The sequence below is a fragment of the Pseudophryne corroboree genome, chromosome 8 (genome assembly GCF_028390025.1).
Source record: "Pseudophryne corroboree isolate aPseCor3 chromosome 8, aPseCor3.hap2, whole genome shotgun sequence".
NCBI lineage: Eukaryota > Metazoa > Chordata > Amphibia > Anura > Myobatrachidae > Pseudophryne > Pseudophryne corroboree.
In genome coordinates, this window is record NC_086451.1 from 178,407,635 (window position 1) to 178,424,619 (window position 16,985).

Here is a 16,985-nt window from a genome sequence, read left to right on the forward strand (position 1 = left end):
TTCTCCCAAACGAAGGACACTAGAAAGAAAATTTTAAAGCCTCCTGTTAGGCCATCATCTACACGGCATAGCCCTGAATTTTCCAATGCGCAGCTCTTTGCAAAAGAGAGATATTGGCAAGGAAAAGCTGTCTTGTACCTTTGCATTTTTCTCCCAAACGAAGGACACTAGAAAGAAAATTTTAAAGCCTCCTGTTAGGCCATCATCTACACGGCATGGCCCTGAATTTTCCAATGCGCAGCTCTTTGCAAAAGAGAGATATTGGCAAGGAAAAGCTGTCTTGTACCTTTGCATTTTTCTCCCAAACGAAGGACACTAGAAAGAAAATTTTAAAGCCTCCTGTTAGGCCATCATCTACACAGCATAGCCCTGAATTTTCCAATGCGCAGCTCTTTGCAAAAGAGAGATATTGGCAAGGAAAAGCTGTCTTGTACCTTTGCATTTTTCTCCCAAACGAAGGACACTAGAAAGAAAATTTTAAAGCCTCCTGTTAGGCCATCATCTACACGGCATAGCCCTGAATTTTCCAATGCGCAGCTCGAAGCAAAAGAGAGATATTGGCAAGGAAAAGCTGTCTTGTACCTTTGCATTTTTCTCCCAAACGAAGGACACTAGAAAGAAAATTTTAAAGCCTCCTGTTAGGCCATCATCTACACGGCATAGCCCTGAATTTTCCAATGCGCAGCTTTGTGCAAAAGAGAGATATTAGCAAGGAAAAGCTGTCTTGTACCATTGGATTTTTCTCCCAAACGAAGGACACTAGAATGAAAATTTTAAAGCCTCCTGTTAGTGCTTCATCTACACGGTATAGCCCTGAATTTTCCAATGCGTAGCTCTTTGCAAAAGAGAGATATTGGCAAGGAAAAGCTGTCTTGTACCTTTGCATTTTTCTCCCAAACGAAGGACACTAGAAAGAAAATTTTAAAGCCTCCTGTTAGGCCATCATCTACACGGCTTAGCCCTGAGTTTTCCAATGCGCAGCTCTTTGCAAAAGAGAGATATTGGCAAGGAAAAGCTGTCTTGTACCTTTGCATTTTTCTCCCAAACGAAGGACACTAGAAAGAAAATTTTAAAGCCTCCTGTTAGGCCATCATCTACACGGCATAGCCCTGAATTTTCCAATGCGCAGCTCTTTGCAAAAGAGAGATATTGGCAAGGAAAAGCTGTATTGTACCTTTGCATTTTTCTCCCAAACGAAGGACACTAGAAAGAAAATTTTAAAGCCTCCTGTTAGGCCATCATCTACACGGCATAGCCCTGAATTTTCCAATGCCTATCTCTTTGCAAAAGAGAGATATCGGCAAGGAAAAGCTGCAATGTACCTTTGCATTTTTCTCCCAAACGAAGGACAATAGAATGAAAATTTTAAAGCCTCCTGTTAGTGCTTCGTCTACACGTTATAGCCCTGAATTTTCCAATGCCTATCTCTTTGCAAAAGAGAGATATCGGCAAGGAAAAGCTGCAATGTACCTTTGCATTTTTCTCCCAAACGAAGGACACTAGAAAGAAAATTTTAAAGCCTCCTGTTAGGCCATCATCTACACGGCATAGCCCTGAATTTTCCAATGCCTATCTCTTTGCAAAAGAGAGATATTGGCAAGGAAAAGCTGTCTTGTACCTTTGCATTTTTCTCCCAAACGAAGGACACTAGAAAGAAAATTTTAAAGCCTCCTGTTAGGCCATCATCTACACGGCATAGCCCTGAATTTCCAATGCGCAGCTCTTTGCAAAAGAGAGATATTGGCAAGGAAAAGCTGTCTTGTACCTTTGCATTTTTCTCCCAAACGAAGGACACTAGAAAGAAAATTTTAAAGCCTCCTGTTAGGCCATCATCTACACGGCATAGCCCTGAATTTTCCAATGCGCAGCTCTTTGCAAAAGAGAGATATTGGCAAGGAAAAGCTGTCTTGTACCTTTGCATTTTTCTCCCAAACGAAGGACACTAGAAAGAAAATTTTAAAGCCTCCTGTTAGGACATCATCTACACGGCATAGCCCTGAATTTTCCAATGCGCAGCTCTTTGCAAAAGAGAGATATTGGCAAGGAAAAGCTGTCTTGTACCTTTGCATTTTTCTCCCAAACGAAGGACACTAGAAAGAAAATTTTAAAGCCTCCTGTTAGGCCATCATCTACACGGCATAGCCCTGAATTTTCCAATGCGCAGCTCTTTGCAAAAGAGAGATATTGGCAAGGAAAAGCTGTCTTGTACCTTTGCATTTTTCTCCCAAACGAAGGACACTAGAAAGAAAATTTTAAAGCCTCCTGTTAGGCCATCATCTACACGGCATAGCCCTGAATTTTCCAATGCGCAGCTCTTTGCAAAAGAGAGATATTGGCAAGGAAAAGCTGTCTTGTACCTTTGCATTTTTCTCCCAAACGAAGGACACTAGAAAGAAAATTTTAAAGCCTACTGTTAGGCCATCATCTACACGGCATAGCTCTGAATTTTCCAATGCGCAGCTGTTACAGTGCCCAGCTGCTGCAAGAAATCAGCTTGAATGCTTCAGGGGCTTGGGCATGGCCAACATGAGCCCCACACCGAAGGAGGGTGGGGGTGTTTAATGCAAACTTGGGGTTATCCAAGCGCCGCAAAAGACCGCCATGCCCCGCATGCCCCTTTTCTCTTTTCATATACAGATGAGGGTTCCAGCCAACTTTGGCCCACTGCTTGGATGACATCACCGAATGCAAATCCGTCTGCTGCAGACCTTCCCCCAGGAATGCTTGCAATAGTTGTTGCATATGGTTTAATGTCTGAGGGTGCTTCAGTATTAGGCAGCCTTCCGCTCTCCCATGTTCATCTGAAAAGATGTGGTCTCCCTGCAGTTGTTGTCCTCAGACGAGAGTTCCCTTGTGCTTCCTCAGTTAAATCTCCTTAACTTGACGAGGGTGTGCCCGAGCAGCCGCCCTCCCCAGCCCTTTCCCAACACATACTTATCTTGCATATGAGATCTCTTGATCATGAAGATAGTTCTCACAGGTTGAGGTTCATCCTGGCCCCGCTCCCCGCTGGAGAGCGCTGATGGGGACAGCAGCGGGGCTTCAGCAGCAGGGTGAGTATGTGTGGCCAGAGACCTCCCTTCCCATGTGCAGGCCTGCAGAGTGTGCCGCGCAGGATGGGGCATGTGACACTCTCCCTCCCTGGGGCTCTTCCAGATGTAGCTCCTCAGCAGTATTTTTCCCGGGCTGCGCGGCGCTCTCCCCGACTGGCATCCGCCCTGGAACACTGCCTTCCTCAACGCAACATCAGCAGGGGGCCCGGGCCTCATCACCATCCCAGGTCTTTCTCATGTATGTATCATGTATGTGTGTGTGATATATGTATGAATCATATATGTTTGTGATATCTATCTATCTATCTATCTATCTATCTATCTATCTATCTATCTATCGTATGTGTGTGTATATATGTATCTGTCACGATCCGGGTATCTGGACGCCATTTCTTACCCATCAGATGCCTCCTAAGGCTGGCTCAGCGCTCCAGGACCGGATCCCATCTGTTATCCTGATGTGTACATTCCTGTATCCTCTCCTGTCACTCTGGGACGCTGTCACAGTAAACGCCATATTACACCTGGCATGGCGTCTCCCGCGGCCTCCGCCGCCGTCCCTGAACTTCTGCATGCAGAGTGTCTGAGTGGCGATTACGTCAGCCGCGGCCTCCGCTGTGTCCGCGTGGTTGGATGTGCATCTGTCAGCCTGGCGCCTCCTGTCTCCGGTGGCCGGCGCCGCCATTACTGTTTTCATTACCACATGGATTACAAACCAAACTTCCCTCCAAGTGTCTGCATGGGCGCAGCCATCTTGGATTCTGTCAGCTGATCATTTCCACCAATCTGTTCTCAGTATTGATAATCTGCATAATTGCCTAGCAAATCCCTTCCTTGCTGCAGGTATAAATACACTGTGCCTGAGCAAGGAAGGCGTCAGTGCTTTGGTTGTCAAACCTAGTTCCTGTTTGTCTCTCTCCTGTGATTGTCTTCCAGGTTCCAGCTCCTGTCTCAAGACTTCCACCATAGAGATCCGCACCAGCATTCCACCTGCGGTGTAGCCTGACTCTCCAATCCATTGTGGATTCATCTGTTTCCAGCTACTACATTACCTGCTTCCAGCTCAGCTTCCAGCAGAGTACAGCTTCTCTTAAAGGGCCGGTGTCCTTTCTACACTTTACCACTCTCCACCGGTATTATTATTTCTCCGCTCTCAAGTTCTACATTTCAGTTCATATTTCATCGCTCCCAAGTTCATTTATTATTTAACTGGTTCCAGCCAGTATCCACTCCGTGCTAACAACAGTCTGGTTCCAGCCAGTATCCACAGCAGCCGTTTTATCTTCAGCAACCCAGCTTTTCCTGGAACACCAGCTGGCACAATCCTGGGTTATCTCCATTGCTACAGTCGGGCCTGGTAAGGACTTTCCATCTAGAAGATTATAAGAACTATCTCACACTACCAGTGCCCTGTGGCTCCTGCCATCCTGTAGTACCCAGGAACTGTATTTATTCTTTGCTGACTTTTACGTTTTCTTTTACTGCTGCTGTGTTGCGGAGTTGTCATAATAAACATCATTGACTTTTATCCAAGTTGTCGTGGTCACGCCTTCGGGCAGTTATTATTCATGTTACTTACATGTCCAGGGGTCTGATACAACCTCCCAGGTTCCGGTACATCTCAGCCCCTACAACTGAGGCTGCCTCCCGTCAGCTCAGGCCCTCAGTTGTGACAGTAAGCACTGACCTAATGAATCCAGCCGGAGACCAGGATCAAGCGGCCAGGCCGATGCAAGAACTGGCAGCCCGACTAGAACATCAGGAGGCTGCACAGGGCCACATCATCCGCTGTCTCCAGGATCTCTCTACTCGGCTGGATGGGATTCAGACAACTCTCCGTGGATCAGGCGCGTCTGGTGCGTCAACCACAGTGACTCCAGCTATAACCCCACCCACCTTACCCATTTCTGCTCCACGTCTTCATCTTCCAACGCAAGCAAAATTTGACGGATCTCCAAGATTCTGCAGGGGATTTCTCAACCAGTGTGAGATTCAGTTTGAGCTACAACCTGGCAATTTTCCCAGTGACCGTACAAAAATTGCCTACATTATTTCTCTTCTCAGTGGCTCAGCCCTTGATTGGGCATCACCGTTATGGGAGAGGTCCGACACCCTGCTATCTTCCTACACTGCCTTCGTGTCAACATTCAGGCGCATCTTCGACGAGCCAGGCCGGGTAACCTCAGCTTCATCCGAGATTCTCCGTTTACGCCAGGGGTCACGTACTGTAGGACAATATCTGATACAGTTCCAGATCCTGGCATCCGAACTGGCATGGAACGACGAGGCCCTGTATGCTGCATTCTGGCATGGCTTATCTGAGCGTATTAAAGATGAGTTAGCTACCAGAGACTTACCTTCTAAGTTAGATGAGCTAATCTCACTCTGCACGAAAGTTGATTTACGTTTCAGAGAGAGAGCAACTGAGCGTGGAAGATCATCTGCTCCAAAATCTTCTGCTCCTCCTCCTCGTCAACTGTCACCATCTAAAGATGAGCCCATGCAACTTGGCCGTTCCCGTTTAACTCCTGCTGAGCGCCGAAGACGTCTCTCCGAGTCTCTCTGTCTCTATTGTGCAGCTCCGTCTCACACCATTAATGCCTGTCCCAAACGTCCGGGAAACTCCAAATCCTAGCTCGCCAAGGAGAGGGCCGGCTAGGAGTAATGATCTCCTCTCCATCTCCTCAAGATTGTAATCTCCCAGTCTCGCTTCAAGTTGCTCAACGTTATCGGAACGTCATTGCCCTCCTTGATTCCGGAGCAGCTGGGAACTTTATTACCGAAGCCTATGTTAAACGGTGGTCCCTACCCACCGAGAGACTTCCTTCGTCCATTTCTTTAACTGCCGTGGATGGCAGCAAAATTTTTGATGCAGTTATTTCTTTAAGGACTCTACCAGTTCGTCTGAGAGTGGGAGTTCTTCATTCCGAACTTATTTCTTTTTTAGTGATTCCAAGAGCCACACATCCTGTGGTCCTGGGCCTTCCATGGCTCCGTCTTCACAATCCTACAATTGATTGGACGACTACGCAAATCCTGGCATGGGGTTCCTCCTGTGCTGAGACATGTTTGTTTAAAGTATTGCCTGTCTGTTCTTCCTCCCCCAGGTCGTCTGATGTTCCACCTCCTCCATATCAAGATTTCACGGACGTGTTCAGTAAAGCTTCTGCTGATATCCTTCCTCCTCATAGAGAATGGGACTGCCCGATTGATCTCGTTCCAGGGAAGGTTCCACCTCGAGGCCGAACGTATCCGTTGTCTCTGCCTGAGACGCATTCTATGGAGGAATATATTAAAGAGAACCTAGCAAAGGGGTTCATTCGACCTTCTTCTTCTCCAGCCGGCGCAGGCTTCTTTTTTGTAAAAAAGAAAGATGGTGGTCTGCGGCCGTGCATCGACTACAGAGGTTTGAACGACATTACCATCAAGAACCGTTATCCTTTACCCCTGATTACTGAGCTCTTTGACAGAGTTAGCGGAGCTACCATCTTTACAAAGCTGGACTTGAGAGGTGCATACAATCTCATCCGGATCCGTGAGGGTGACGAGTGGAAGACCGCCTTTAACACCCGTGACGGACATTATGAGTACCTCGTCATGCCCTTCGGATTGAGCAATGCTCCAGCTGTCTTCCAGCATTTTGTCAATGAGATCTTCAGAGACATTCTATACCGTCATGTCGTGGTCTATTTAGACGATATCCTCATTTTTGCCAACGATTTAGAGGAACATCGTTTTTGGGTTAAAGAGGTTCTGTCCCGTCTCCGTGTCAATCATCTCTATTGCAAATTAGAAAAATGCGTCTTTGAAGTCAAGTCCATTCCGTTTCTAGGGTACATTGTGTCCGGTTCCGGACTAGAGATGGATCCTGAGAAACTACAAGCAATCCAAAATTGGCCGGTACCCTTTACCCTCAAAGGGGTCCAGAGGTTCTTAGGGTTCGCCAACTATTACCGAAAGTTTATACGAGTCTTTTCCACCATTGTGGCGCCTATTACTGCTTTCACTAAGAAGGGTGCTAACCCGTCCAAGTGGTCTGAAGAAGCCATGCAAGCATTTCATCTTTTAAAACAAAGGTTCATCTCTGCACCTGTTCTGAAACAGCCTGACATCGACTCTCCTTTCATCTTAGAGGTGGATGCCTCCTCCGTTGGAGTAGGAGCGGTGTTATCTCAGAGGGCTAAAGATGGCCATTTACACCCTTGCAGTTTCTTCTCCCGGAAGTTCTCCCCAGCTGAGCGCAACTATGCCATTGGCGACCAGGAGTTGCTAGCCATCAAGCTCGCTCTAGAAGAGTGGAGGTATCTGTTGGAGGGAGCTTCTCATTCAATCACCATACTTACAGACCACAAGAACCTTTTATATCTGAAAGGCGCACAATGTCTCAACCCTCGTCAGGCCAGATGGGCACTTTTCTTTTCCAGGTTCGACTTTAAACTCCAGTTCTGTCCGGGCTCTCAGAATCGCAAGGCCGATGCCCTTTCCCGCTCATGGGAGCAAGAAAATGAGTCAGAGTCTTCAGACAAGCATCCTATTATAAATCCGTTGGCATTCTCCACGGTAGGGATGGACTCTACGCCCCCATCAGGGAAAAGTTTTGTGAAACCGATGCTAAGGAAGAAGCTCATGCATTGGGCCCATGCTTCCCGTTTTGCCGGACATACAGGTATCCAAAAAACCCTGGAGTTTATCTCTAGGTCCTATTGGTGGCCAACTCTGAAAAAGGACGTCTTGGAGTTTATTGCATCTTGCCCAAAGTGTGCTCAACATAAGGTATCCCGCCAGTCGCCTGCGGGGCAACTGGTTCCACTATCTGTTCCCCGTCGACCTTGGACCCATTTGTCGATGGATTTTATTACAGATTTACCCATGTGCAACAAGTTCAATACCATCTGGGTGGTAGTTGACCGGTTCACCAAGATGGCACACTTCATTCCTCTCACCGGTCTTCCGTCAGCTTCCAAGTTGGCTCAAGTATTCATACAAGAGATCTTCCGACTCCACGGTCTTCCTGAAGAAATTATCTCAGATCGAGGAGTTCAATTCACAGCCAAATTCTGGCGAAGTTTATGTCAAGTCCTCCAAGTCAAGCTAAAGTTTTCCACGGCTTATCATCCTCAGACCAATGGTCAAACCGAGAGGGTGAATCAGGACTTGGAGGCCTTCCTCCGCATCTATGTGTCCTCCTCTCAAGATGACTGGGTTCAATTACTTCCCTGGGCCGAGTTCTGTCATAACAACCAGTATCATTCTTCATCTGCTTCAACACCATTCTTCACTAACTTTGGATTCCACCCTAAAGTCCCTGAGTTCCAACCGCTTCCAGCAACTTCTGTTCCCGCAGTGGATATCACCTTGCATCAGTTTGCCAATATCTGGAAGAGCGTACGATCAGCTCTGCTCAAGGCATCGTTCAGGTACAAGAAGTTTGCGGATAAGAAGCGTCGAGCAGTTCCTGCTCTCAAGGTGGGTGATCGGGTATGGTTATCCACGAAGAATTTGAGGTTAAGAGTTCCCAGTATGAAGTTTGCACCTCGCTATATCGGTCCTTTCAAGATTGAACAAGTCATCAATCCTGTTGCTTACAGACTCCAGTTGCCTCCCTTCTTAAAAATACCCAGGACATTCCATGTTTCCCTGTTGAAACCGCTGATCTTGAATCGGTTTCATTCCTCACTTCCTCCAACTCCGAAAGTCCAAACTCAACGAGGCGTTGAGTATGAAGTGGCCAAGATCCTGGACTCACGTCACCGTTACGGTCAACTACAATATCTTATTGACTGGAAGGGTTATGGTCCTGAGGAACGTTCATGGACCAATGCTTCTGATGTCCATGCTCCTGCCTTGGTCCGGAGATTCCATTCCAAGTTTCCTCAAAAGCCAAAGAAGTGTCCTGGGGCCACTCCTAAAGGGGGGGGTGCTGTCACGATCCGGGTATCTGGACGCCATTTCTTACCCATCAGATGCCTCCTAAGGCTGGCTCAGCGCTCCAGGACGGGATCCCATCTTTTATCCTGATGTGTACATTCCTGTATCCTCTCCTGTCACTCTGGGACGCTGTCACAGTAAACGCCATATTACACCTGGCATGGCGTCTCCCGCGGCCTCCGCCGCCGTCCCTGAACTTCTGCATGCAGAGTGTCTGAGTGGCGATTACGTCAGCCGCGGCCTCCGCTGTGTCCGCGTGGTTGGATGTGCATCTGTCAGCCTGGCGCCTCCTGTCTCCGGTGGCCGGCGCCGCCATTACTGTTTTCATTACCACATGGATTACAAACCAAACTTCCCTCCAAGTGTCTGCATGGGCGCAGCCATCTTGGATTCTGTCAGCTGATCATTTCCACCAATCTGTTCTCAGTATTGATAATCTGCATAATTGCCTAGCCAATCCCTTCCTTGCTGCAGGTATAAATACACTGTGCCTGAGTTCCCTTGTGCTGCCTCAGTTGGATCTCCTTCACTTGACAGGGGGGTGCCCGAGCAGCGACCCTCCCCAGCTCTAGCCCAACTCCTTCTTACCTGCTAGGTAAGATACTATGATCATGAAGGTGCTTCTCCCAGGGCAAGGCTCACCCATTGCACTCTGGGTGTGCTGCTCCTGCGATTTCCCCAAATGTGGGAAACTTGACTGCATAATTTGTGTTTCCCCTGGTCGGCTCTCGTATAATTCAGATCTCTTTGTCTCAGGTCTCTCTCCAGCCTAGTTTGCTGTCTGTTTCCACTTCTCTTTTCTTGAGCCGCTCCCTTCAAACGAAGGACACTAGAAAGAAAATTTTAAAGCCTCCTGTTAGGCCATCATCTACACGGCATAGCCCTGAATTTTCCAATGCGCAGCTCTTTGCAAAAGAGAGATATTAGCAAGGAAAAGCTGTCTTGTACCTTTGCATTTTTCTCCCAAACGAAGGACTCTAGAAAGAAAATTTTAAAGCCTCCTGTTAGGCCATTATCTACACGGCATAGCCCTGAATTTTCCAATGCGCAACTTAGTGCAAAAGAGAGATATTGGCAAGGAAAAGCTGTCTTGTACCATTGGATTTTTCTCCCAAACGTAGGACACTAGAATGAAAATTTTAAAGCCTCCTGTTAGGCCATCATCTACACGGCATAGCCCTGAATTTTCCAATGCGCAGCTCTTTGCAAAAGAGAGATATTGGCAAGGAAAAGCTGTCTTGTACCTTTGCATTTTTCTCCCAAACGAAGGACACTAGAAAGAAAATTTTAAAGCCTCCTGTTAGGCCATCATCTACACGGCATAGCCCTGAATTTTCCAATGCGCAGCTCTTTGCAAAAGAGAGATATTGGCAAGGAAAAGACATGAGACAAAGAGATCTGAATTATACGAGAGCCGACCAGGGGAAACACAAATTATGCAGTCAAGTTTCCCACATTTGGGGAAATCGCAGGAGCAGCACACCCAGAGTGCAATTGGTGAGCCTAGTGTCCTTCGTTTGGGAGAAAAATGGTTATCTTATAACTAGGGGTCATCCAAGCGCTGCAAAAGGCCGCCATGCCCTGCATACCCCTTTTCTCTTTTCATATGCAGATGAGGGTTCCAGCCAACTTTGGCCCACTGCTTGGATGACATCACCGTATGCAAATCCGTCTTCTGCAGACCTTCCCCCAGGAATGCTTGTACTAGTTGTTGCATTTGGTTTGTTGTTTGGGGGTGCTTCAGTATTAGGCAGCCTTCTGCCCTCCCATGTTCATCTGAAAATATGTGTTCTCCCTGCAGTTGTTGTCCCCAGATGAGAGTTCCCTTGTGCTGCCTCAGTTGAATCTCCTTTACTTGACAGAGATGTGCCTGAGCAGCGGCCCTCCCCAGCCCTATCCCAAATCATACTTATTTTGCATAGGAGATACCATGGTCATGAAGATTGTTCTCCCAGGGTGAGGTTCATTCATTGCATTCTGGGTATGCTGACCCCTGTGATTTCCCCAAATGTGGGAAACTTGACTGCATTATTTGTGGTAGTGAGTGACTGTGTTTGTGCTTTCCTCTGGTCAGCTCTGGTAAAAGTCAGATTTCTTTGTCTCAGATCTTCCTCTAGCTTTGTTCTTCTTTCGAGAGTTTCCTTGTGCTGCCTCAGTTGGATCTCCTTCACTTGACAGGGGGGTGCCCGAGCAGCGACCCTCCCCAGCTCTAGCCCAACTCCTACTTACCTGCCAGGTGAGATACTATGATCATGAAGGTGCTTCTCCCAGGGCAAGGCTCACCCATTGCACTCTGGGTGTGCTGCTCCTGCGATTTCCCCAAATGTGGGAAACTTGACTGCATAATTTGTGTTTCCCCTGGTCGGCTCTCGTATAATTCAGATCTCTTTGTCTCAGGTCTCTCTCCAGCCTAGTTTGCTGTCTGTTTCCACTTCTCTTTTCTTGAGCCGCTCCCTTCTATGCCCTTGCGCACTATCCTGTCTTCTCCCGTCTGCTTACTTTTTGCCTTCCAACGCACAATGCGAACTACAGGTAGTGCTGCAGGTCCCACACCCTTTTATTTGCCTTACAGAGCAGCTCTGGAGCTGTTACAGTGCCAACTGCTGCAAGAAATCAGCTTGAATGCTTCAGGGGCTGGGGCATAGCCAACATGAGCCCCACACCGAAGGAGGGTGGAGGTGTTTAATGCGAGCTAGAGGTCATCCAAGCGCAGCAAAAGGCTGCCATGCCCTGCACGCCCCTTTTCTCTTTTCATATGCAGACGAGGGTTGAAGCCAACTTTGACCCACTGCTTGGATGACATCACCATATGCAAATCCATCTGCTGCAGGCCTTCCCCCAGGAATGCTTGCACTAGTTGTTGCATTTTGTTTGTTGTTTGGGGGTGCTTCAGTATTAGGTAGCCTTCTGCCCTCCCATGTTCATCTGAAAATATGTGTTCTCCCTGCAGTTGTTGTCCCCAGATGAGAGTTCCCTTGTGCTGCCTCAGTTGAATCTCCTTTACTTGACAGAGATGTGCCTGAGCAGCGGCCCTCCCCAGCCCTATCCCAAATCATACTTATTTTGCATAGGAGATACCATGGTCATGAAGATTGTTCTCCCAGGGTGAGGTTCATTCATTGCATTCTGGGTATGCTGACCCCTGTGATTTCCACAAATGTGGGAAACTCGACTGCATTATTTGTGGTAGTGGGGGACTGTGTTTGTGCTTTCCTCTGGTCAGCTCTGGTAAAAGTCAGATTTCTTTGTCTCAGATTTTCCTCTAGCCTTGTTCTTCTTTCGAGAGTTCCCTTGTGCTGCCTCAGTTGGATCTCCTTCACTTGACAGGGGGCTGCCCGAGCAGCGACCCTCCCCAGCTCTAGCACATGTAAGTTTGTTTTTATTTTACTACATTGTGGTTTGTGGCTCTATACCATGTAATGCATGTCTTTTAACAGTAGTCAAGTCTTCCAATGTGCTTGTTAGTGAAACCCAATACATAGCTTTATTTTATTTTGTTTCTTCAAATATTGAATGCATATGTCTTATAACTTTTTTTTCAATATATAAACATTTTTATTATAAGATTTTCAATGACACAAGTACATCCAAGTTGCAGATTATGGGTTGTGAAGGACAAATCAACCATATAAACAATTTAAGCAATTTAAATTGCATGCAGGTAGTAGAATATCAAACTCCTTGGATGAGAGTTGGTCGTAATAAACTAGGATAGAAAAGAATAAAGTAGAAAATAAGATTTTAAACCTACCGGTAAATCTTTTTCTCGTAGTCCGTAGAGGGTGCTGGGGACTCCGTAAGGACCATGGGGATAGACGGGCTCCACAGGAGACATGGGCACTTTAAGAAAGACTTTAGTTCTGGGTGTGCACTGGCTCCTCCCTCTATGCGCCTTTATGCCACAGTTAGAGAAACTGTGCCCAGAGGAGACTGACAGTATGAGGAAAGGATTTTGTTAATCCAGGGCAAGATTCATACCAGCCACACCAATCACACCGTATAACTTGTGATGAACTACCCAGTTATGAGTACGAAAAAACAACATACTGTAGCATCAGTGCAGGACCGATGCAACTATAACATAACCCTTATTGAAGCAATAACTATATACAAGTATTGCAGAAGTAGTCCGCACTTGGGACGGGCGCCCAGCATCCTCTACGGACTACGAGAAAAAGATTTACCGGTAGGTTTAAAATCTTATTTTCTCTAACGTCCTAGAGGATGCTGGGGACTCCGTAAGGACCATGGGGATTATACCAAAGCTCCAAAACGGGCGGGAGAGTGCGGATGACTCTGCAGCACCGATTGAGCAAACATGAGTTCCTCCTCAGCCAGGGTATCAAACTTATAGTATTTTGAAAAGGTGTTTGAACCTGACCAAGTAGCAGCTCGACACAGCTGTAGTGCCGAGACCCCTCGGGCAGCCGCCCAAGAAGAGCCCACTTTCCTCGTGGAATGGGCCTAGACCGATTTCGGTAACTGCAATCCAGCCAATAGAATGCGCTTGCTGAATCGTGTTACAAATCCAGCGAGCAATAGCCTGCTTTGAAGCAGGGGCACCACTCTTGTTGGTTGCATACAGGACAAACAGCGCTTCAGTTTTCCTGACTCTAGCCGTCCTGGCCACGTAAATTTTCAAAGCCCTGACCACATCAAGTAACTCGGAATCCTCCAAGTCACGCGTAGCCAAAGGCACCACAATAGATTGGTTCATATGAAAAGATGAGACCACTTTTGGAAGGAATTGAGGATGGGTCCGCAATTCCGCTCTATCCACATGGAACACCAAATATGGGCTTTTATGTGACAAAGCCGCTAATTCCGACACTCGCCTAGCCGAAGCCAAGGCTAATAACATGACCACCTTCCACGTGAGATATGTTAACTCCACCGTTTTAAGGCTGCTAAAAACTGCTAGCGAGCAATCAACTCAGAATGACCCCCATAGTGTATTGCAAGAAAATATCTGTAAATCCAATGGTACCGTAAGTGCGGTATATACTCGCACTTCTTTGCGGGGCGAGAACTTCTCCCCTAAGTGAAGTCAGCCCTATGAATAGAGTTTGTGTGATCCCTGTGCAGCAGTCACAGAAAGGGTTCATCTCTGCAGTTTGTCACTCAAATTACATTGTTGCATTTTTTCTAGAAGTGGATCTGAGAGCTGTTACCCGCAGACCAGCTACAATAATTATCCTGGGATAGTGCGCAAGGGCATAGAAGGGAGCGGCTCAAGAAAAGAGAAGTGGAAACAGACAGCAAACTAGGCTGGAGAGAGACCTGAGACAAAGAGATCTGAATTATACGAGAGCCGACCAGGGGAAACACAAATTATGCAGTCAAGTTTCCCACATTTGGGGAAATCGCAGGAGCAGCACACCCAGAGTGCAATGGGTGAGCCTTGCCCTGGGAGAAGCACCTTCATGATCATAGTATCTCACCTGGCAGGTAAGTAGGAGTTGGGCTAGAGCTGGGGAGGGTCGCTGCTCGGGCACCCCCCTGTCAAGTGAAGGAGATCCAACTGAGGCAGCACAAGGAAACTCTCGAAAGAAGAACAAGGCTAGAGGAAGATCTGAGACAAAGAAATCTGACTTTTACCAGAGCTGACCAGAGGAAAGCACCATCACAGTCACTCACTACCACAAATAATGCAGTCAAGTTTCCCACGTTTGGGGAAATCACAGGGGTCAGCATACCCAGAATGCAATGAATGAACCTCACCCTGGGAGAACAATCTTCATGACCATGGTATCTCCTATGCAAAATAAGTATGATTTGGGATAGGGCTGGGGAGGGCCGCTGCTCAGGCACATCTCTGTCAAGTAAAGGAGATTCAACTGAGGCAGCACAAGGGAACTCTCATCTGGGGACAACAACTGCAGGGAGAACACATATTTTCAGATGAACATGGGAGGGCAGAAGGCTGCCTAATACTGAAGCACCCCCAAACAACAAACCAAATGCAACAACTAGTACAAGCATTCCTGGGGGAAGGTCTGCAGAAGACGGATTTGCATACGGTGATGTCATCCAAGCAGTGGGCCAAAGTTGGCTGGAACCCTTATCTGCATATGAAAAGAGAAAAGGGGTATGCAGGGCATGGCGGCCTTTTGCGGCGCTTGGATGACCCCTAGTTCGCATTAAATACCCCCACCCTCCTTCTGTGTGGGGCTCATGTTGGCCATGCCCCAGCCCCTGAAGCATTCAAGCTGATTTCTTGCAGCAGCTGGGCACTGTAACAGCTCCAGAGCTGCTCTGTAAGGCAAGTAAAAGGGTGTGGGCCCTGCAGCACTACCTGTAGTTTGCATTGTGCATTGTAAGGCACAAAGTAAGCAGACGGGAGGAGAAGTCAGGATAGTGCACAAGGGTATAGAAGGGAGGGGCTCAAGAAAAAAGAAGTGGAAACAGACAGCAAACTAGGCTGGAGAGAGACCTGAGACAAAGAGATCTGAATTATATGAGAGCCGACCAGGGGAAACACAAATTACGCAGTCAAGTTTCCCACATTTGGGGAAATCACAGGGGCAGCACACCCAGAGTGCAATGGGTGATCCTTGCCCAGGGAGAAGCAACTTCATGATCATAGTATCTCACCTGGCAGGTAAGTAGGAGTTGGGCTAGAGCTGGGGAGGGTCGCTGCTCGGGCAGCCCCCTGTCAAGTGAAGGAGATCCAAATGAGGCAGCACAAGGGAACTCTCGAAAGAAGAACAAGGTTAGAGGAAAATCTGAGACAAAGAAATCTGACTTTTACCAGAGCTGACCAGAGGAAAGCACAAACACAGTCCCCCACTATCACAAATAATGCAGTCGAGTTTCCCACATTTGTGGAAATCACAGGGGTCAGCATACCCAGAATGCAATGAATGAACCTCACCCTGGGAGAACAATCTTCATGACCATGGTATCTCCTATGCAAAATAAGTATGATTTGGGATAGGGCTGGGGAGGGCCGCTGCTCAGGCACATCTCTGTCAAGTAAAGGAGATTCAACTGAGGCAGCACAAGGGAACTCTCATCTGGGGACAACAACTGCAGGGAGAACACATATTTTCAGATGAACATGGGAGGGCAGAAGGCTACCTAATACTGAAGCACCCCAAAACAACAAACAAAATGCAACAACTAGTGCAGGCATTCCTGGGGGAAGGCCTGCAGCAGATGGATTTGCATATGGTGATGTCATCCAAGCAGTGGGTCAAAGTTGGCTTCAACCCTCGTCTGCATATGAAAAGAGAAAAGGGGCGTGCAGGGCATGGCAGCCTTTTGCGGCGCTTGGATGACCCCTAGCTCGCATTAAACACCTCCACCCTCCTTCAGTGTGGAGCTCATGTTGGCTATGCCCCAGCCCCTGAAGCATTCAAGCTGATTTCTTGCAGCAGCTGGGCACTGTAACAGCTCCAGAGCTGCTCTGTAAGGCAAATAAAAGGGTGTGGGACCTGCAGCACTACCTGTAGTTCGCATTGTGCGTTGGAAGGCAAAAAGTAAGCAGACGGGAGAAGTCAGGATAGTGCGCAAGGGCATAGAAGGGAGCGGCTCAAGAAAAGAGAAGTGGAAACAGACAGCAAACTAGGCTGGAGAGCTCTTCTGTCTATATTTTGCAAACCTGCTCTTGTCCTCTCCAGCTGCTCCTTGTAGATTTGACGTCTGGAAAGGTGCATAACCCACTGACAAGCAGGCACACTCCTGCATGAGTTTTCTCTCTCACTAGCTGGATGATACACAATCATTTGCATGTGCTCCACCTCCGACACACCACCCACCCAACCACCCAGTGACCAGAGCCACCCACAAGCCAACTGGCTCCGTGATTTAATTTGCACAGTGTAGTCATCCAGGCAGCATGTCCTTCTCAATGGAAGGATCTCTGGTTCCATGGAATCTTCCACATTGGAATGCTGCGGAATAAAAAGGATTTAAATATTCAGCTTGCTAGCATTCAATGTACCTGCGGCTTGGCTTTAGCACATGGGTCTTCATCCTGTGGCCCTCCAGCTGCTGTGAAAC

At 47.6% G+C, this 16,985-nt stretch overlaps 7 non-coding genes and 1 pseudogene across 7 annotated transcripts; 4 read left to right on the forward strand and 4 right to left on the reverse strand.

Annotated features, from left to right (window-relative positions):
• Nucleotides 1-9,561: 9,561 nt before the first annotated feature.
• Nucleotides 9,562-9,724, forward strand: LOC134953117 (U1 spliceosomal RNA). Its single transcript, XR_010185434.1, has one exon. It is a non-coding gene; the product is annotated as a U1 spliceosomal RNA (small nuclear RNA).
• Nucleotides 9,725-10,886: 1,162 nt separating this feature from the next.
• On the forward strand, nt 10,887-11,050 carry LOC134951414 (U1 spliceosomal RNA). The gene has a single exon (XR_010184159.1). It is a non-coding gene; the product is annotated as a U1 spliceosomal RNA (small nuclear RNA).
• A 152-nt stretch (nt 11,051-11,202) lies between these two features.
• Nucleotides 11,203-11,365, forward strand: LOC134952081 (U1 spliceosomal RNA). The gene has a single exon (XR_010184694.1). It is a non-coding gene; the product is annotated as a U1 spliceosomal RNA (small nuclear RNA).
• A 670-nt stretch (nt 11,366-12,035) lies between these two features.
• Nucleotides 12,036-12,199, forward strand: LOC134950761 (U1 spliceosomal RNA). The gene has a single exon (XR_010183623.1). It is a non-coding gene; the product is annotated as a U1 spliceosomal RNA (small nuclear RNA).
• Nucleotides 12,200-14,274: 2,075 nt separating this feature from the next.
• Nucleotides 14,275-14,437, reverse strand: LOC134952082 (U1 spliceosomal RNA). The gene has a single exon (XR_010184695.1). It is a non-coding gene; the product is annotated as a U1 spliceosomal RNA (small nuclear RNA).
• Nucleotides 14,438-14,589: 152 nt separating this feature from the next.
• LOC134951733 (U1 spliceosomal RNA) lies at nt 14,590-14,753 on the reverse strand. Its single transcript, XR_010184418.1, has one exon. It is a non-coding gene; the product is annotated as a U1 spliceosomal RNA (small nuclear RNA).
• Nucleotides 14,754-15,448: 695 nt separating this feature from the next.
• On the reverse strand, nt 15,449-15,590 carry LOC134953348 (U1 spliceosomal RNA; annotated as a pseudogene).
• Nucleotides 15,591-15,742: 152 nt separating this feature from the next.
• LOC134950872 (U1 spliceosomal RNA) lies at nt 15,743-15,906 on the reverse strand. Its single transcript, XR_010183714.1, has one exon. It is a non-coding gene; the product is annotated as a U1 spliceosomal RNA (small nuclear RNA).
• Nucleotides 15,907-16,985: the final 1,079 nt, after the last annotated feature.